This window comes from Malaclemys terrapin, chromosome 6 (genome assembly GCF_027887155.1).
Source record: "Malaclemys terrapin pileata isolate rMalTer1 chromosome 6, rMalTer1.hap1, whole genome shotgun sequence".
Lineage (NCBI taxonomy): Eukaryota > Metazoa > Chordata > Testudines > Emydidae > Malaclemys > Malaclemys terrapin.
Genome location: NC_071510.1, coordinates 118,632,946 through 118,654,417, shown reverse-complemented (window position 1 = coordinate 118,654,417; position 21,472 = coordinate 118,632,946).

Here is a 21,472-nt window from a genome sequence, read left to right as displayed (position 1 = left end):
TTACACTTGTTTTATCTAGCTTTGAGAACTGCTTTTTCCCTGTTGCAACAAAGAGAACAGGAAGATGTTTTATGAGAGAACAGTGTCAGATTTCCCCTCCCCAAACCTCTAAAATGGAGCTTGGTGCAATGCACCCAACATTCTAATTCGCAGTCCTGTTTGTAAACAATCATCTAAACAGATTCTAGATGGATGGGAATTAAAAGCCATACTAAAAGCAGCTGGTTTGCTGAGCTAGCAAAGAAACATTGCAGGGAGTCTGAGTTCAAATCTTCAACATGGACACTTATTCCCTGAGCTGATCAAGGCCTCACTTACTTGGGTGACCAGATGTCCTGATTTTATAGAGACAGAACTGATTTTGGGGTCTTTTTCTTATATAGGCTCCTATTACCCCCTACGCTGATTTTTCACATTTGCTGTCTGGTCACCCTATTTTACTCAGAATGTCACAGTTAAATACAAGATCATAGAATATCAGGGTTGGAAGGGACCTCAGGAGGTCATCTAGTCCAACCCCCTGCTCAAAGCAGAACTAATCCCCAGACAGATTTTTACCCCAGTTCCCTAAATGGCCCCCTCAAGGATTGAGCTCACAACCCTAGGTTTAGCAGGCCAATGCTCAAACCACTGAGCTGCCCCCTCCACCCCCAGATGTTTAGCATAAATAGTTAACACATATTTCAAGGGACCATTAAATGTGAAGTGGCCCATTAACACCTCTCCAGTCACAGGGCACAAAGAAGCAGGGAGGGAGCAGTTGGGCGGGGGAGTTATTAGTGGGCTATAGATTGTTGTAATTAGGGTGACCAGATGTCCTGATTTTATAGGGACAGTCCCGATTTTGGGGTCTTTTTCTTATATAGGGTCCTATTACCCTCCAACCCTTGTCCCGATTTTTCACACTTGCTGACTGGTCACCCTAGTTGTAATAGGCCTTATTACAACAAGTAAATTGTGTAAGGGCTCGTCTTCACATACAGCGCTATAGCAGTGCAGCTGCACCACTTTAATGCTTTATTGGGTCGCTCCTACACCGACAGAAGAGCTTCTCCTGTCAGCGCAGTTAATTCACCTCCCCAAGAGGTGGTAGCTATGTCAGCGAGAGAAGCTCTCCCATCGACATAGCACTATCTACACAGGGGGTTAGGTCGGTATAACTATGTTGTTCAGGTGTGTGGATTTTTCACACCCCTGAGCAATGTCGTTATACTGATATAGGTCTGTAGTGTACACCTGGTCTAATCTGCCCAGACCTGAAGAAGAGCTCCGTGTAAACTTGAAAGCTCGTCTCTCTCACCAAGCGACGTGGGCCCAATAAAAAATATTACCTCATCCACCTTGTCTCTCTAATATCCTGGGACCCACACAGCTACAACCCTGCAGCCAGTCAAAATAAGTCAGGTTCATTCTTTGTTACTAAAATAAGTTGCTTAAATACCACTATTTATATTGAGAACAGAGAACTAAAATACTCCCTGCCATGAGAATGATCAGGAGCAGCATAACATAGCAGGAATTTTGACAAATTAAAAGTTCACCTGTTTAGTTTGCAGCCAAGTATTTGTGAACCTTGCCTGTAATCTTATTGATCAGTCTCTTTTAATTCATTACACTGCTGCCTCAAAAGTACCTGTTGTAGTACTTACATTTCCTGGGACTATTACTGAGTGGAGTTGAGTGGACTGTGCAGCTTATTTGAAAACTGATCCTAGAGCCTCAAGCCCACTCAATAAAATGACTCATTGAATGACCCTCCAGCAGTGACCGACTCCTTCAGAAATCGATACTTGGGGCACAATCCAGAGCCCACTGAAACTCCCTTTGACTTCAGTAAGATTTTGATAAGGCCTTCAGACTGTTTTTACAGGTAAAGGGCAGTCTGTGTTCTAATGATTCCATGGCCCCATCTACAGACCATTTTCCAAACAGCACAATATGGGCACTCAGAACATCTCAATCCTAACTGGGGAGAGAACTCAGGTCTCTTCACCAAATCTTACTGAAGAAGAATCTTGTACTTTTTTACATCTTTCCCGCACCAGTGTCTTCTTAAAGTTTCTCTTGGGTGCCCTCATTTGCTCATACCAGTTGGTTTCCAAATGACAGCTTCATGTGGGTATTTGTATGTTAGCATACAGAGTATATGCCCCAAATACGTCCAGCGCTTCCTTCTGATTCCTGTGGAAACGAGCTGTTGGTTGGCAGTCTCTTGGCTCTCTTGTTCGTAATAATGTCTTTCCAGCCAATTCCCAGAACCTTTCATAGGGTCTTATTTTTGAAGGCGTCTAGTTTTCTGCCTAGCGTTTTGGTAGATCTCCAGCTCCCACAGTCATAAATTAGCACCGAGATTACATTTGAATTGAAAAATCTGTTTTGTTCTGGTGCTGATTTCCATATGTTGCTGATTTCAGTAAATGCTGTGGATACCTTTCCTATCCTTGATGTTGCTTCCTTCTTGAGGTCTCCATTGGCTAATATGCTGCAGTCCAGGTAGAGGAACTGCTCTACTTTCTTGATATATTTGCCTTCTAATGTGATGTTACTGCTTGATGTCTGAGTTTCAAGGATGTTTGTTTTCACACAACTGATTTTGAGCCATGGCTGGCCTGCTTTTTTTGCCAAGGTGTCTGTCTTTGTAACTTTTCCGGGGGGTGTCATTCAGTAACACAATATCATCAGCAAAGTTTAGGCTTTCTAGGCATTTGCCATCTACCCATGCTATACTCGTCTTTGTGTTGCTAATACGTTTCTTCATTATGCAGTCTATGGCTATGCCAAACGACAGTGGCGATAAAATGCAGCCCTGTTTGACACCAGTGTCCACATTGAACTGCTCTGTGTTCTGATTGTTCACCCTTATACAGCATTTTGCATCTCTGTACATGACCCGGATGATGTTGATGACTTTAGCTGGAATTCCATAGGACTGAAGATTATTCCACAATGTATGTCTGTGCAGGCTGTTAAGTGCCTTTTGAAAAAAATCGATGAAACTGATGATTGGGGAGCTTGCCATTCTACGCATTCTCCTATGATGGTCCTTACTGTGAATATCTCAACTACATACGATCTCTTGGCCCTGAATCCCTAAGCTTTGCAGAGACTGCTTCTGTCACTCTGTGTAGTATCACTCCACAGAAGGCTTCCCTCAAACAGAGAATAATGTAACTCCTCTCCAGTTGTTACAGTCGGTAAGGTTACCCTTTTTGGGTATTCTGACAATGAATCCATGGTTCCATTGGTCAGGAGGGATCTCTTTTTCCCAAACTTAATTGAACAGCTCCGTCAATTTTATTAGGATGGTGGTATCTATCAAGTACTTTTAGCATTTCTCCTGTAATTTGATCACCTCCCATCACTTTGTTATTTTTCAGCTTTCTGACTGACATTCTGTATTGCTGACATCTCTTTTGGATGACGATTAATGTCCGGTTGATCAGGTTCATGTTTCATCAAAATCTGGTGCTGAGGTAGGACTTATTTGAAATGCTCTGCCCAGCTGCTTTTCTGTTCTACCTCTGTTGTGAACATTTTTCTATCTTTGTGTTTTGTTGGCCCGTGCCCTGTTTTGAAATTTCCACATAGGGTTTTAGTCACTTTGTAAATGGCTGTGTGGTCTTCTATCATAGCAGCAGCTTCAGCTGCTGGGTCTTCAATATATGTTTGCTTATTTTTCCTTGAGTTGCTTTTCATTGCTTTGTCTTCTTTCTTATACTCACAGACTCTAAGGCCAGAAAGGACCATCATGATCCAGGGGTCTCAAACTCAAATGTCCATGAGGGCCACATGAGGACTAGTACATTGGCCCGAGGGCCGCATTTACTGACACCATCCCCCCGCCGCCCTCGGCCCTGCCCCCATTCCACCCCTTCCATGAGGCCCCGCCCGTGCCCCACCTCTTCCCACCCCTTCCCTGCCCCCATTCCAACCCCTTCCCTGAAATCCCCACCCCAACTCTGCCCCCTCCCTGCCCCCAGGGGGTGCAGGAGGGTTGTGGGGTGTGGCAGGGGCTCAGGGCAGGGAGTTGGGGTGTGAGGTGCAGGAGGGGTGAGGGGTGTGGCAGGGGGCTCAGGGCAGGGTGCAGGAGGGGTGCAGGGTGCGGCGGGGGTTCAGGGCAGGGGGTCAGGGTGCAGCAGGGGGTTCAGGGTAGGGGGTCAGGGTGCGGGGTGCAGCAGGGGGCTCAGGGCAGTGGGTTGGGGTGCAGGAGAGGTGTGGGGTGCAGTAGGGGGTCAGGGTGCAGGAGGGGTGCGGGGTGCAGCAGGGGGCTCAGGGCAGGGGGTTCGGCTGCAGGAGAGGTTCGGGGGGCGGGCTCCGGCCCGACGCGCACCGGGGGGAGGGCAGGCTCCGGGAAGCCGACAGAACCTGGGGAAGGAGGGGTGCAGGGGTGTGTGTGACTGTTGTTTCAGGCACCACCCCCAGCCACTCCCATTGGCTGGGAATGGGGAACCGCGGCCAATGGGAGCTGCTGGGGGCGGGGCATGAAGCAACAGCCACATACACCCCTGCACCTCTCCTTCCCCAGGTTCTGTCGGCTTCCCGGAGCGGTGCGGGGCAGGGCCGGCAGGCAGGGAGCCTGCCCTGCCCCCAGTGCGCGTCGGGCCGGAGCCGCTCTAGGTAAACGCTGGGGGAGGGCAGGGGGGCCGCGAGGAGCTCGCGGGCTGCAGCAAATAACCCCGCGGGCTGCGTGTTTGAGACCCCTGATCTAGTCAGCCTTTCTGCACATTGCAGGCCACAGAACCTTGCCCACCTATTCCTGCAATAGGCCCACAACCTCTGGCTGTATTACTGAAGTCCTCAATCCTTGATTTGAAGACTTCAAATTACTGACAATCCTCTGTGACACAGAGGTCCATTTGTGGTTCATTACGCCAAAGTGCTTTACAATAGTTAGCTAATGGTACAAACAATATTTGGAGAGATCATTAAGTGGTCCGCCGAGACCCTCAGCAATTTTCAAGTGGTCTGTGGGAAAATAAATTAGACTACAAAAACAATCAGGGTACTACACTTTATTTTCATTTACTTCCTATTACTTATAGGAGGAGGATGAAGAAAAAAAGAATGAAAAACGGGGGCGGGAGGGAGATAAGAATGTTCTTTTTCTTGGCTGGGTCCCAAGGACAGGCTCCAAAAATGAAGCTGAGCCCAGGGCCTCCTAACCCTAAATCCGCCACTGCTATTTACATACAAATCAGCAGGGGGGTGGGAAGTGCACAGGAAAGGAAGAACAGCATGAGGTCATCCTGAGTCTTGGGGAAAAAACAGTACATTTGGGAAGATATAGGGCTTCCCTCACAGGATAGACATAAGGGGCCAGAGCTTTTGCAAGCTGAGAAAAGCTGAGTCTTTTAACCCAGGGGGTTGGAGTCTCTTGGAATGGAAGATTGGTAAGGACTTTGAACAAAGACTATAGCACTGGGTTGTAGTCATTAGAAAGTATATTTTTGCTTTTGTTTGTTTATAACCCTTTCTAACTTTAATCCTTGTACTTGACATTACTTAACCTATGTCCTTTTGTTAATAAACTTGTTAATAAACTGCAAAAGAACAGGAGTACTTGTGGCACCTTAGAGACTAACAAATTTATTAGAGCATAAGCTTTCGTGGACTACAGCCCACTTCTTCGGATGCATACAGAGTGGAATAAATATTGAGGAGATATACATATACACACATACAGAGAGCATAAACAGGTGGGAGTTGTCTTACCAACTCTGAGAGGCCAATTAAGTAAGAGAAAAAAAACTTTTGAAGTGATAATTATTATTTATTATCATAATTATTCATTGAATAAGGACTGGGAATGGCTGAGCCATTACAAACATTGAATCTATCTCCCCTTGTAAGTATTCTCACACTTCTTATCAAACTGTCTGTACTGGGCTAGCTTGATTATCAGAAGAAGTGGGCTGTAGTCCACGAAAGCTTATGCTCTAATAAATTTGTTAGTCTCTAAGGTGCCACAAGTACTCCTGTTCTTTTTGCGGATACAGACTAACACGGCTGCTACTCTGAAACCTGTTAATAAACTGCGGAGTGTTTGGAGTCACCTTACCAGTTGTTAACCAAGGCTGGTGGAGACCAGTGAAAATCTGTGGTATTGCAGGCAGGCTCCTTGACACATGGCGTTGGACCAGAGCTGCTCAATACATAGACATAGAATGCATGCTTGTTGCTGACTTTGAGCATCACAGACAGAGAACTACAGTATCAAAAGCTTCTAAAACCCTTAAGGGTTACAGCGTAAGAGGTGACAATTCTTCACCGATCTGGATTGCACCCCAGAACATGACATCCTCCTTTGCCTTTTCCAAGAGTTTGTTGGTCTGCATTCAGGAGTTTTCCTTTCAGTACGTTTTTTCCTCAGTGACTCTCTTGGACTACCCAGTTCTTGCTCTGTCTATGCTGATGTCCAACTGTGACTGCTACATCTTGAATCACGTTGTCTCTGAGCACTACCCGGAGTCCTTCAGGTCCAGGTAGTGGTCCATTCATGTGCCTCTGACAGTGCCTCAAATGCATTCCTGAAATCAGGTTGGAATTTCTCACATTACTCTATTGTTTTCAGTTTCATACTGTTGATTTTCTTTATCTCTTTTGGTTTAAAATTGAGGTTTCTCAAGTTTAATTTAATCGATTCATAGATTCTAAGGACAGAAGGGATGATTGTGGTCACCTAGTTTGACCTCCTGTATTGTACAAGCCATAGACCTTCCCCAAAATAATTCCTAGACCATATCTTTTTTTTTTTTTTTTTTTAAATCCAATCTTGATTTAAAAATTGTCAGTGAAGGAGAATCCACCACAACCCTTGGTAAATTGTTCCAATGCTTAATACGCTCACTGTTAAAAATGTATGCCTTATTTCCAGTTTGAATTTGTCTAGCTTTAACTCCTAAACATTGGATGGTGCTATACCTTTCTCTGCTAAACTGAAGAGCCCATTATTAAATGTTTGTTCCCCAGGTAAGCATTTATGGATTGTAATCAATTCACTCCTTAATCTTCTCTTTGTTAAACTAAACAGATTAAGCTTTGTGAGCTAATCACTACAAGACATGTATCAAAGGGGTAGCCGTGTTAGTCTGGATCTGTAAAAGCAGCAAAGAGTCCTGTGGCACCTTATAGACTAACAGACGTATTGGAGCATGAGCTTTTGTGGGTGAATAAGAAGTGGGTATTCACCCACGAAAGCTCATGCTCCAATACATCTGTTAGTCTATAAGGTGCCACAGGACTCTTTGCTACTACAAGACGTGTTTTCTAATCCTTTAATCATTCCCTGAACACACTTCAATTTATCAGCATCCGTCTTGAATTGTGAGCACCTGAACTAGACACAGTATTCCAACAACAGTCTCACCGGTGCCAAATACAGAGGTAAAATAACACTTCTGCTCCTACTCAAGATTCCCCTGTTTACGCATCCCAGGATCACATTAGCTCTTTTGGCCACAGAGTCACTCTAGGAGCTCATGTTCAGAGGATTATCCACTACAACCCCCAAATCTTATTCAGAGTCACTGCTTCCCATGATAGAGTCCCCTATCCTGTAAATATGGCCTACATTTTTGTTCCCAAATATATACATTTACATTTAAACTTATTAAAATGCATATTGTATGCTTGTGTTCAATTTATCAAGTGATCCAGATAGCTCTGAATCAGTACTTGTCTTCTTCTTTATTTACCACTACCCCAATTTTTGTGTCATCTGCAAACTTTATCAGTGATGATTTTATGTCTTCTTCCAGGTCATTGATAAAGATGTTAACTAGAGTAGAGACAAGAACCAATCCCTGAGGGACCTCACTGAAAGCACCTGCTCAATGACAATTCCCCATTTGAGATCTATCAGTTAGCCAGTTTTTAATCCATTTAGTGTGTTCCATGTTAATTTTATATCATTCTATTTTTTTTAATTAAATGTTGTGCAGCTCAGTATCAAGTTAGCTTGACAGGATGTATTTTCCATAAACCCATGTTGATTTGCATTAATTACATTACCCTACTTTAACTCTTTCCTAATCAAGTCCCATCTCAGCTGCTACATTATCTTGCTCAGGATTGATATCAGGCTGACAGGCCTATAATTACTTGGACATCCTGTTTATCCTTTTAAAAAATTGGCATAACATTAGCTTTCTTCCAGTCTGGAACTTCCCCAGTGCTCCAATACTTACTGAAAATCAACATTAACACTCCAGAGAGCTCTTCAGCCAGCTCTTTTAAAACTCTTGGATGCAAGTAATTTGCATCTGCTGATTTTAAAAAAGTCTAACTTTAGTAACTTCTGTTTAACATCCTCCAGAGATACTAGTGAAATGAAAAGAGTGTTACCATAACTATATGATGAGACTGCATAATCTGTTTTTTCCCCAAATACAGAGCAGAAATATTTATTGAACACTTCTGCCTTTTCTGCATTATTACTGATAATGCTACCATTTCAGTTTAGCTATACAAAGATTGTGGTTGCTGCTAACATCTACTGCTTGATGTTAATGCAGATTTGGTCTGTCTGATTTTTCGTTTTTCCATCTGATGAATTCCATGCTTCTCTGTGTATGTTTTTGTGAGGGAACTGGGTACTTGCAAGAAATAGGTCAGATACCACACACAATTCAATGCGTCTCTTCCTCACTGGCTAGTTCCATTCCTTGTTTAATGCTAAAGTAGGGATGTGACAAAGTCGCTTGTTACACAGAATGAATCATGTGTAAGTATTCTGTCAATCGCATTTTGGAGGCAACTGTAGAACTTTATCCTCATCATTATGTTCCTCTGTCAGACTGTAGCACTGTATGCTTGACATCTTTAGGAATCTGGCTTGGATTCTGGCCTATATGATGCATTGGTTAATAGGCTCCCAGTTGATGAGTGGTTTTTCTGCACAAGCTTTCATAATGAGAACTACTCCTAAGTATTTGTTGGCACTACAACCTGGGTAAATGAGATTTTCCCCCCTCTTGCTTGAAGCACTTATCTGCACCTATTGATCTGATCTCACTTATGCCCAAGATTTCAAGTCTATAATAGTCCTCCTGGCATGTTAGATCTTTGAAGTCAGAAACATTGTTCTCATGTTCCAATAACCAACTCTGAAGTGTATTCTCACCAAAATAATGGGGCAATATGCCCACATCTGTGCATCCCAGAGCAGGAACAATGGCTAAAACCAGATGGGAGGAGGGTGTAGAGAAAAATACATATTGGGCCTAATTCGGCATCCATTTCTCATCCAAAATTCTCTGACTTCACTGAACTAGGCAACTTTTGTTATCTTCAATGGGTGTTTCGGTACACAGAAAAAGGAAACAAAGTTTTGAATCTAGCTCAGAAAGTGCTACTTTGTGTCTTTCAGAGGAGAGAGAATCCCACTGTTGAGGGGAACGCTCTGACATCTGTCTTCTAAAGGTTGTCCCATAGGATGGTTAGCAGTTCTAACCCTACCAATCTCAATGATCACAATGAGATGTAAGGCAAAGGGTGGCCCCCTTCCATATGTACGTAAACAAACAAACAAAAAACCTCTTCAGTCTAAAATTATGAGGAGTGTCATGTGCAGCATGACCCTTAGAAGAGCTAGGAGGAAGACACATTGCTGAAGCATTGACTGATTGCCATTTTAACTTTCAGTTAAACCTTGCATACTGTATTAACTTGGCAATAAATTCCACTGATGATGTGGGACTCATTTCCTTAGAGCTGAGATGCGGTGCATCAGTTTGTGTTTAGAAATCTCTCTCTCTCACACAAACATGCCGGGAACAGCAAACTGCAGCCACTGGGAGCTGCAGGCAGCCGTGCAAATGTAAACAAACTGTCTGGTGGCCCACCAGTGGATTACCCTGATAGGCCGTGTGTGGCCTGCGGGCCACAGGTTGCCCACCACTGGGTTAGAAAGAGCAGTCTTCAGTCTTTAGAGCAATCAGACACTTTCCACCTCCACTGCCCTTTTTGGGCCATTTCAGCTGGAGGTCAAATAGATCAGCACCTTTGGCAGCCCAAAATTCACTTAGAAAATGTAAAACTAGTAAAGAAAACTGCAAGTAGATAACACAGCATTATTTAGGAAGAGCTGATAGTCTGCAAATAACAACATTCCGTAATTATCACTAACACATCATTTGACCTCCGAGGAATCCAGTCCAGATTTTCCATTCCAAAACAACAGTGAAGCGAAGAGGGGAAGGCTCAGTTGCAAATTCTCCAGGTTGTTTCCAGCTGGTAGTATAGGCAAGATTAATTTCAGGTGCAGGATCCTAGCAGGGGCTATTAAAATCCAGACTTTAATTAACACTAAATCAATATTATATAGAGCCAGTGATGGCTTAAAAAGCAGTTACTGCCAGACTAATTGAGTCTCACGCTGACCTGAATTGAGCTGGCTGCTCATGTGGCTAGACTTGAGAAGGAATAAAAATTCCCTATTGGCTAAACAATGGGCTGCCCAAATACATTTGTCAGAGACCACTGAAGAGGCTTACTGCCTTGTTGGCAAATGCAAGTGGGGCACAGGCATCGTGCCAACATAACCTCCTGTTACCTCATACTGGATTCAGATTGCAAGTTTCTGCAGCAATTCTGTTGCGTGGAAGAGTCTTGTGGGTCTCAGCTGTCTGCTGTTGTCAAGGTGAATGAAACAGCTGTGCCAAACAGTAAGAGGCTGGAATAATAAATGTGCACAGAGCCCTTTCCATCAGCACATACTGTATCCCAGCCCAGGGCATCTGCTATGATTCTCTTTGATAAATGAGCTACATGGCCATTAAATGCCTGCGCTAGCTTTGCTGAAGCTTGACCTTGTTGCAGAGGTGCTGGCAGCGTTTCCATGTGACACTGTACATGACAGGTTTGAAAGTCAGGTGCTGGGTCATGCCACAGAGTCTCCTGACTGCCTGTCTATTATTGGCTCCGGCTGACAATAGACTCCCATCTACTAGCATTCCTTGAAATCTAATTGCTTAAGACTAACATGGGGAGTGGGCATTGTACGTGTCCTGACCGATTGCCTGACAAATCTGATGCTTTGAATTGAGGATATCCAGATCATGCAATTGAAAGACAGGATTGGGTGGGAAATACCGTTTAGATCTAGATTACGAACAGTTATTTTTTGGGTGAGGACACTGACAAGATTTCAGATTTGGGGCAAATTTGACTTCAGGTCAAAGTGTCTCAATTGTAGATTGTGAGCCAGCAGGCTGGATTGTTCTGGGATGACTACTGGCTTTATTGTGGCCAAAAATGCAACAGTCACATTTTAGTTTTAAAAAGCAGCATGTGCTACTTTAATGTGTTATTTTCATGGGAAATATTTAAAATATCTAATATTTACTTTACAACAAAATTGTTTCATATCATTAAGCAATATTTAACTAATTGTTTAAAACCATTTAAAACCTCATGTTCCACTCCTGTTCTGTTCATGAGTCTGGGCCTGAGCCAAAGGCCATTGAACTAATTGGCTGTATACTAATTTCAGTGGGGTTTGGATGAGGGCCCAGGAAAAGATATTTGGTCTAGGCATTAGAGCAGAGGATTGGGACTCCAGCCTCTGGAATTCTGTGACTGGTTCTGCACTGTCTTGCTCTGGGAACTTGGACAAACCACTTAACACAGGTTCTGCCTCAGTTTTTTGGGAGTATAGAGGTGTGGGGTTAAGCAGAGATTCATTTCTGTGGAGCTGAAGCTCAAGATCTATTAACCAAGATCAATATTTTCCTCTCAGGCCAATACACCTTAACAGTCAGGTCAACACAATTCAATATCTGCGTATTATACCCATTTACAGCATAAGTGCAAAGTAGCATTACAGTGAGAAGGTTTTTCTTTTTTCATGAGTGAAGCTGACCACCATGCTGTAGCAGGAATTCATCTGCCCTCCATCCGGTTACCAAAGGAGTCCAGAGTGGCAGCGAACAAAAAAAATATCACTTCTGAGTCATCTGCAGACGCTGTCCCTTTCTAATGCATCTTGCTTTCCACATTGTCCTTAATCTAGCTACAAGCATGCAGTGTCTTCTACAGCTGGCTCTAGAACTTGTGACTGAAAGTCAGCCTGGATCCCATCAAACCACATCGCAGCCTCCACAGGATTGTGGACTCTACACCCCCTTGAAGCTTTGCTTCCACTGAGTGTCCCTGAGAATTGGGGATGGGAGGGACTGTTCTCACAGGGTCTGCAGCTAGCACTGATGGCCCTTGGCGCCACTGGTTTTCTACACAGCACAGGAAGGAACAAGGCAGGAACGGCCTTTTTGTTCTGTGGTTGTACAGCACCTAGCACAATGGGGGTCCTGGTCCATGACTGGGGCGCCTGGGTGCTACCACAATACAAATAATAGCCAATCAATTGGAACAGCTACTTTTCCTCTGAACCTGCATATAGCATTGAATAACTGGCCATGTACATTATGGAGAGGGGATTGACATGACGCTGAAGAATCAGGTAATGGCTATTTGCTGGAAGCAGAGTACCGGACTTAATCACGGTGACAGGCACAGTTTTGACATTTCCTATTGCTTGTCATCTTTAAACCCTAAGCTCTGATATGATTTTCAGCTGATTTCCCTTCTTCTGCAACAGAATCCACAAGTCAAACAAAAGGTTGTGTGGCATGGTGATTTAACTAAGAAAGAGGGAAATAGACTATTAGGCACAATTTATCTGCTGAACCTGTAGTGCTAGATGAACTCACTCCTGCAGAGCTGGGACCAATGACACATGTACGGGGAGGATAACAAGGAACACCAGTTGGATGGTCATCTGCCAAAATGATCATCTCAATCAACCCCAGCTAAGAAATTTTTAGGAGCAGGAAAAGACGGTGTTGCCCTTTTCTTCAGCTTTAACCTATCCCATAATCCCCCTCCTCTCTAAACAACACTGAATCTCTTGAACGTTTAGGTACTGCCATCTAATACCGTTAGAGCAGGGGACTGGAAAACAGAGTTCCTGCATCCTATTCATACTTCTACCATTGACTCACTATGAATCTTTGGCCCCGTCATTTCAATCATCTGCACTGGCTGTTTATTCTAGATACTCTTGATTTTATCATGAGTTGGCAACAGTGTCTTATGATATTTGTATTTTTCTTGATGCTCCACATCCCTGAGTCATGTGATTGTGAGACTCTGAGCTTTCATTACAAACACGAACACCCCCCGCCCCATAGGGTGACCAGACGTCCCGATTTTATCGGGACTGTCCCGATATTTCCTTGTTTGTCCCGCGTCCCGACCGACATGCGGTCGGGACACTGGACAAACAAGGAAATGCCCCGGAGCCTAGAGCCCGGAAGTGCTCGCGCCCCTCCCCCCCCGCCCCGACCCCGCCCCCTCCTCCCCCGATTGGCTCCCTCCCCGAATCCCCGCCTCTTCCCCGGGCTCACCATTCCTCCTCCCTCCGCAAGCGCCGGAGGGCGGCCCGGGAGACTCAGGGGAAGCGCGGGGCCGGGGTGAGTGAGAGTCCGGCCTGGCCCCGAGCAGGCAGGACTCAGTTGGGTGGTAGGGCGAGGAGGGGGGCGGCCCGCGGGGCCAGGCGGCGGCTGTTCTCACCCCCCCCCCCCGGGCAGCGGGACTTGGGAGCAGCCGCTGCTGCAGCTCCCACTGCCGCGGGGGAGGAAGCGGCCATGGCGCTCTGCGGCTGCGGCGCCTCCGAACCCCCCGAGCCGGGGCCTGCTGCGGGGACCCAGCAGCGCGTACGCTGGGCCCAGCCCCTGGCCAGTCGCGTCTGGGCTGCTGCCCAGCTGGTGCTATCCCGCGGCGGCCCTGGGGCGGAGGTATTGGCAGCCCAGCCCCGTTCGTTCCCCTGCGGGACCCGAGCGGGACAGGGGGGCTGGGGCCTGCTGCCGCCGCAGGATAGCACCAGCTGGGCAACAGCCCAGACGCGACTGGCCAGGGGCTGGGCCCAGCGTGCGCGCTGCTGGGTCCCCGCAGCAGGCCCCGGCTCGGGGGGTTCGGAGGCGCCAGAGCCGCGGAGCGCCATGGCCGCTTCCTCCCCCGCGGCAGTGGGAGCTGCAGCAGCGGCTGCTCCCGAGTCCCGCTGGCCGGGGGTGAGAACAGCCACCGCCTGGCCCCGCGGGCCGCCCCCCTCCTCGCCTTACCACCCAACTGAGTCCTGCCTGCAAGGGACCAGGCCGGACTCTTACTCACCCCGGCCCCGCGCTTCCCCTGAGTCTCCCGGGCCTCCCTCCAGCGCTTGCGGAGGAAGGGTTTTTTTTTTTTTTTTGGCCCCGCCCCCCGCCCCGCCCCCCCCCCACGTCACCCCCACCCCCCCCCCGCGTCCCGATATTTGTCTTTGGTGATCTGGTCACCCTACCGCCCCAATTTCTAGCCCTGGTTGTGCAGAGAAGCATGAAGACATGACAGGCGTGCACCCTGAAGGCTCAGCAACCAGAAGCAAATAGTCTAATATTTGTTAATGATCTTATGGTGTTTGGGGTCCAACTCATGATTTTTGAATGCTTAGTGTTGACAATATTGTATACATTTACCACCTCCATGCTATCAGTTCTATCTTTGTTGTTTAGATTATGGCACTTTGTTTTTGAAGCTTTTTCTGGACTTCATCAATACGCCTTCAAGATCTGGAAAGTGTCTATAATGAAACCACTGTTAGGAGAGAAGAACTATAGAGTGTAAAAATATTCTATTCTTACACAGAAACCACCTCAAGATCTTATGCAGGAGCTCTCTTCTGAAGTTACTTGTACCAGGGCCAAACATTCATAGAGAGTGATTGAGAGCTTTTCCTGGCCTCATAAGTACAGTTGTACTAGACAAAATAGGTGGAATGATAACACACATACGCCTGACACAGGAAAAAGACTTGTTTGGACTTGGTACCGTGGTGCTAAAGAACATTTTATCCTTGTAAAGTTATGAGCCTGGAAATGCTGCCAAGGTCAGGATCATACAAGGTAAAGCTGCCTTGGTGGGCTTTAATGTATACATATATATTTTTCCACAATCCATTTACAGATTAATTTGGGCCAGAAATCAGTAACATCTTTAAAAAGCCTGTTTTGTGTGGCATAAATGAACAAATATTTATTTGATGGTAAGCAGCAAAGCAACATAAAGAGTCTAGGAGGGTTTTTTTTTTTTTAAACGTAGATTTACTGAGTGAAATTTTCAAAAGGGCCTAAATGACTTAGGAGCCTAAGCCCCATTTTCAAAAGAGACTGAGACTTGGTCTTCAAAGTGCCTAAGTCACTTCTGAAAATGGGACTTAAGCTCCTAAGTCATTTTTCAAAAATTTACCCCCATCTGATTACTTCACCTCTCACTAAGAAATACATATGCCATTCCATATTTTGTGGTCTGTGTTATCTATTACACAGGTAGCAAGAAAAATAACCAGGTATGCAATTTAAACCTGCATGTGGTCCAGTGTGTTTGTTGATCTCAGGTCAGTTGCTACTGAACATGTCACCAAATCAGTAAAAGCATCATCACAACTGGCACCCTTGTAAGCAACATCAGCAGAGGGAAACTGCACCTTCATCATTAGACCTCCCTACCCCCATTGGTGTAGTCCCTTCAAGGATCAATTCTCTCTCCGATCCTAATCAACATCTACATGCAGCCACTATGTGGATTGGTCAGCACAGCTGCCAACTTTCACGCAGTAAATAAGAACCCCAACTTTCACAATAAGCCAAAAATCAAGCTAATCCCATTTCAAAACAAGGCCAACACAAGCCAATCCCTAAGAACCCCAACACTCTATGTGACTAGATCCCCCCGGCGTGCAGTCTGGGACTGTGGTGGGCCCACTGTGCACCCCTGACTCTCTCCCCCCCTTGTCCCTGCTTGCTGGCAGCAGATCAAAAAAAAGAAGCAACAAGCTACAAGCCAAACAAGCAACAAGCTATAAGCCAAAAACTAGCCAACAAGCAACTCACAAGCCAATTAAGCCAAAAACAAGCCCAATTTCTGAGTTTTTTTCATGGGTTTGGCATGTCTGCTGGATTCAAGTGCCATGAAGTCAAGTGTCAGTATGGTGATGACACATGGCTCTACTTAGCCATCACCACATACAGTCGTACCACTTGGATGAGAGCATCTCATGGACAAACAGCAGCTGGTTGAAGCTGAACCTGAGCAAGATGGAGGTGATGCCGATGGACAGAGCATTTTGAAGAATTTGCAGCCACAGTGCAGTCACCTTTTGTTGAAGTCATGCACCCAGAATTGGTCAAGTCAGTCTATAGTTTAGGAATATGCCTGTAGTCTTCACTGACGCAAAACTTTCACCTATAAAGCATTACTCCCAGATGCTTCTATTATCTCCAATTGACTAGGAGACTCCAGTCCATACTGGAAGACGATGACCTGACCTTGGTTATTTGTTATATCACCTCTTAGCTGGCCTACACCAGTGCAATCCACCTGGGTAAGAAACCTTCAGCAGCACTTCAGAAAATCTAACTACTGCAGAACACAGCAGCACATGTTTCACATTCTGGGGTGCAATCCAGACCAGGGAGCGGGTGTGTCACCACCTGCCCTGCAACCTGGGTGCCTCACAATGCTTTGCTCTTGTAGCGCCCAACCTGAGATGCTCACAAATAGCCGACCAGCATGCAGGCCACACCCTGAGTGTCTGTGGATAGCCACAGCCCCCGTCCAGCAGCTCTGACCCAACAGCCTGTCAGCAACACTCCAGTCACACACTGGCTTCCACCAGCCTTGCAGGGTGACCTCCTCACACTCCCAGTCCCAAATTCCCCCCAAAACATGTGTTCTGCACTGCCCAGCCGTCTCCTGACAGTTCAGATATTAAAGGTCTGTTGTCCCTGTAAAGGATCAATAGTCAACAGTCTGCTACTTTAACTCAAGTTACCAAACAGTTCAGTTTAAACACAGCCCTGGATTGGTTTAGATTAAAGGATAAAACAAGTTTATCAACAAAAGAAGATAGGGTTTTAAGTAAATTGACGTAGCAAGTCTTAAAGTCAGAAATGGTTCTAACAGAAATAAAGACAAAACACTTTCTAGTACCTAAAGTTTAACAGGCTAGACGTGGTTCAAGACGTGGTTCCTTACCACATGTTCCCAGTAATATGGCTGACCAAAATTTGCAGATCAGGATCTCCCCCAAAGTCAAAGGGCTGGTTCCTTTGTCTTTGCAGGTGAAAGAGAGATAGATAGCTTGGGGTTTTCAGACCCTTTCTTTTATAGTCCAGTTAACCTTTGAAGTGGATTCTTCTGAGCAAAGCAAAGATTATTCTAACAGTAAAAAAGGTGACGGAGTCTGGTGGTGAAGGAGGCTCCTTGCTTCTCCTGCCAGCTCTTTTCCCTGCTGTCTTGAGGATCCTGTTTACTGCTTAGATGTAAATTGAGGTAAACACATATTTCTTCACACAGGCAGAAGTATCCTGAATGAATATGTGCTAAGAACATCATACGGGGGGATTTCATAACTTTAGATATAATAGTGTTATGTACATTTCACCATGATATTATTGATCAGCAAGTTATTCATTTTCAAATGATACCTCACAAGGCATATTTTGTACAAAGATTATTACAATAGTGGATAGGACATCTCTTCAGCAACATCGCCTATTGCAAACACATCAACACTGTCCTCCTCTCCCTACACTGGCTTCCCATAGGTATCCCTCAAGACTTGAAAACCAGAAATCAAATAAAAATAACCCAACAATTATAGTTTTTAAATCTCGTTAATGTGGGGTGGAGGCAAGGGACGGGACTGATTCTTGACTTTCTAATGTCTGTGGTTGGCAAACACTGCAATTTTGTCAAAAAAAAAAAAAAAAAAAAACATGGACCCCCTTCGTCACCCTCTTGCTTCACACTCCCCTTCAGTCAGCACTCTCTCCCCTTCAGTCAGCCACCCAATCCCTTCACTCTCCCTAAATACTCAGTTTCCTGTCTCATTTCCACCTCTCCCCCACTTCCTTCCTTCACCTTTTCATTTTCCTGGCCTCCTCATGATAACTAAAAGGACTACCACTGTTCCTGAGGGAAGCCTGGCTTCAGTCCCCTTGGAAACATGGGACATGGTGGCCAGCTTTTCTAGGGCAACCTCCCTTTTATCTACAAAGGTGAAAGGGACATAGCCGTTATTTCACTGAGCGGAGTCTCTGGCTTCAGTCCCGGTGGCAGCAGTGGGACATTACTGCCATTTTGGATAAGAGCATATAATTCCTGAGACTCAAGGCAGAAATCCAAGAGGACTCTTTTAAAGTCTTGTGCAAGACACATGATGAAATTGTGAGTACTGGCAACACGGCAGAGGTATTGTGAGGTTTGCCTAAACTTGTGTGTTTAGTGAGCTTTGAAATCCTCTGTTCAGGATGCTATACACATGCAAAGATTAATTACTAGGCCTTTAATCAGATTGTGTAACACAGAGCTCCTAGTACATATTCCAGAAATAGGTGCCCTCACCTCTACAGACGTCGTTGCTCCACATGCAGTGTTTCTCCACAATGTGTCTATGTACTGATGAAGGCAAGTGTTTAATTAACAGTTTACTTTTTGGACCTGAGGATACTAGCTTTTCGTGCTCTGTAGGAACAAACATATGATCTGTCCTCTCCTCCTTCTGCTCTCAACCCCTACCTACTGGACAAATTTTTTAGAGAAGACTACAACAAACTGTAGGAGGAGCAATATTACTAACTTGAGCCCAATCCTGTAAAGTGCTGACTACCGTCAAATGCACTTGAAGTCAATGAGAGTGGAGGCTCTGGCTCCTTGGCCCATGAAAAAGATGTGTCGGCATAATGCTGCATTTTCTTTGAAAAAGCAATAAGAATGAGAGATGGGCCCAAATAACCCAAATCCTGAGGAAATTCAGCACAGAACCTGGCTCTATCTCAAATGAAAAGCAAAACTACTATATGCAGGGCAGACACAATATCAGAACAGTAAGCTCTGTAACATGTTTGAAATATGCCACCTTGTGGCAGTAAGCTTTATCATCATGTCTTTACTCACAAACATGATATGGAGATGGATTCATACTGCACATCCTTCTATAGGCACAAAAGGTTAACTCTTTCCTTCCATACGTCTTCCAAGAAAGTTAAAGCCAAAGATTTTTTACACTTTTATGGTGTAATACTGTAAGAGAGAGGCAAGCCACAGTTATAAACACTCCTGTCAAACACGTACACACCTACTTAGCTGTACATATGCAAGCAGTCCTGTTGCACTCACCCACTTTTCTTCCAACATTTTTTGTTGACTCACAGCACATCAGAACCAGAAAATACTAGTAACCAGTGTGAATAACATGCAGTCAGTAAAAAGCTCTTTCCTTCCCCTAGTGGGAAGTAGCAACATGCTAACATTGTCCTCTGGAAGAAACAGAGTTCACTGGGGGGGGGGGGGGGGGGGGAGAGGAGAATCGTTGTTTGTATAGACTGTGGAATGCTTTAGAATGAAGAAAGAAAGAAAGAAAGAAGTAAGACTCTATTGATTTACAGAGACAGGCTCAAACCGAATCCCCAGAGTCAAACATACTTGAACATTGTCGCAATTTGGCTCAGGAACCAAACTTTGCAGGTTGTGTCCATCTGTACTTATTACACAACGTAGTAAAGAACAGCTGAAGTTTTAAAGATGCAACAAGTGTTTGTACAGCACCTCACAATGTGGCTGCCAGACCGTGATTTGGACCTCTATATGCTCCATAATCCAAGTAATAAATAAGTAAACTCACACTGCTCAGGAGCTATAGAAGTAGAACTTAAGACACCCACTCTATCGACAAAGATCATTCAACAGCATTCAAAAGAATGACCTCTCAAAATGGACTGATGTTCTGATGACTGTTTGGTGGTCTGTATGATATAAACTGTCTCAGCGCCATCAGAGTTTATACTGGCACTAAATAGTACCTTCACTGGCAGCCTCAGCAGAGAATCCAAGTACTGAATGGGCACTAGAAAATGAAATCACGTATCTGGGTTTTTTTATACAGTGCTGCTCTTTTTAGTACTTGAGCACAGCTCCCACCACTAATAGTAGTCCATGCAGGTCAGGTGTGAGGCACATAGAGGAGGAAGGTTGCACTGTTACTGACTCAGCTGTTCTTGATCTGTGGGCAGAGGATTTAGATCTCCAGGACTTTCAATCTGATACTTTTCTTGAGCGCTAACTGAACATTTACAAAATGGAAGAAAAAGACCAACTATGAATTGACCCTCAAAACAAGTGTATTTCCCTTTCTGGAGTTTCAGAGCACAGACAACTACCATCCCCAACACTAAAAAGAAAAAAGGGGAAAAAAAGATTGGCGGATCTGTGGTGAGAATGACAATAACACACTCTAGAAGCATAGTATGCAGGTGTTCCAATATATATATAAGTATAGTATACAGGTGTCATTGGAAATGCTCTTACCAATCCCTATGTGCTTTCTTTCAATCTGTAATAATAATAAGCATCTGTCTAAATAGTTCTAGGTGCTTTACAAATCATGAAAACTACTGTGGGCTAAAACCACAGAGGAACTTAAGCATGATGACACTTAACTTTAGGTGCCTAGATACCCAATGGAACTCTAAAACCCTGGGTTAGGTGCCCAGGCTCCCACACAATATAGGGGAAAAGTTAGGGCCTAAGAATGTGTCACAATAACCAGCATTTTGACTGGGGAGCAGTCCACTAACCAGTAGAAAATGCCAAAGAGAAGGGGAGGGTCTAAGCCCCACCCCTCAAAGGAAGTTAGGTTCCTAACTCTGGTCCAGAGGGAGATGCCTATCTCCACTCAGGATTCACAGCTGTGAGCCTTCTCCCGGAGTTGGGCACTGACGCCAGGTCAGTCCTTTCTTGGGAAAAAACAGAGGGAAAGAGACTGCCCCCTGCCTCATTGCATTAGATCCACTAGCCCAGTAGGTAGGATGCTCACCTCAGATGTGGGAGATGAGTTTTCAAATCTCTGTTTTACAGATTTGGAGCAAAGGCTTGAACCCGGGTCTCGCCCAGCCCATGTGCGCGCCTTAACCAGCAGGGTCCTGGGTAGTCTGGGGTGGGTTAGTGTCAACCTCTCCTGTTAAAGCTGTTCAACTTTGTATAAATAAATATTCAATAGAGCAGAGTTGAATTTGGATTGCCCATATCCCAAGCAAGTGCCCTAATCACTACGCTGTAGAATCACTCTCTTGCTTCTCCTCCACCACGTAAATAGTTAATGATTTATACAAAGTGAAACAGTTTCAACATGAGAGTGGACAAGACCCACCTCAGAATAGCCTGAGGGGTCAGGGCACCCAACTGATATATGGGCATTGTGGGTTCAAGTCCCTACTTTAAATCTGGAAGAGTGGGGACTTGAACCTACATCCCAGGTGAATGCCCTAACCACTGGGCTACTGGACATACACAACTAGCCCTCAAAATTCCTGATCTGCGCAGCCTGGTTTTCTTGTGTGCAAGATCCAATGTGACAGGCATGGTCTGAGAACAACTACCGTCT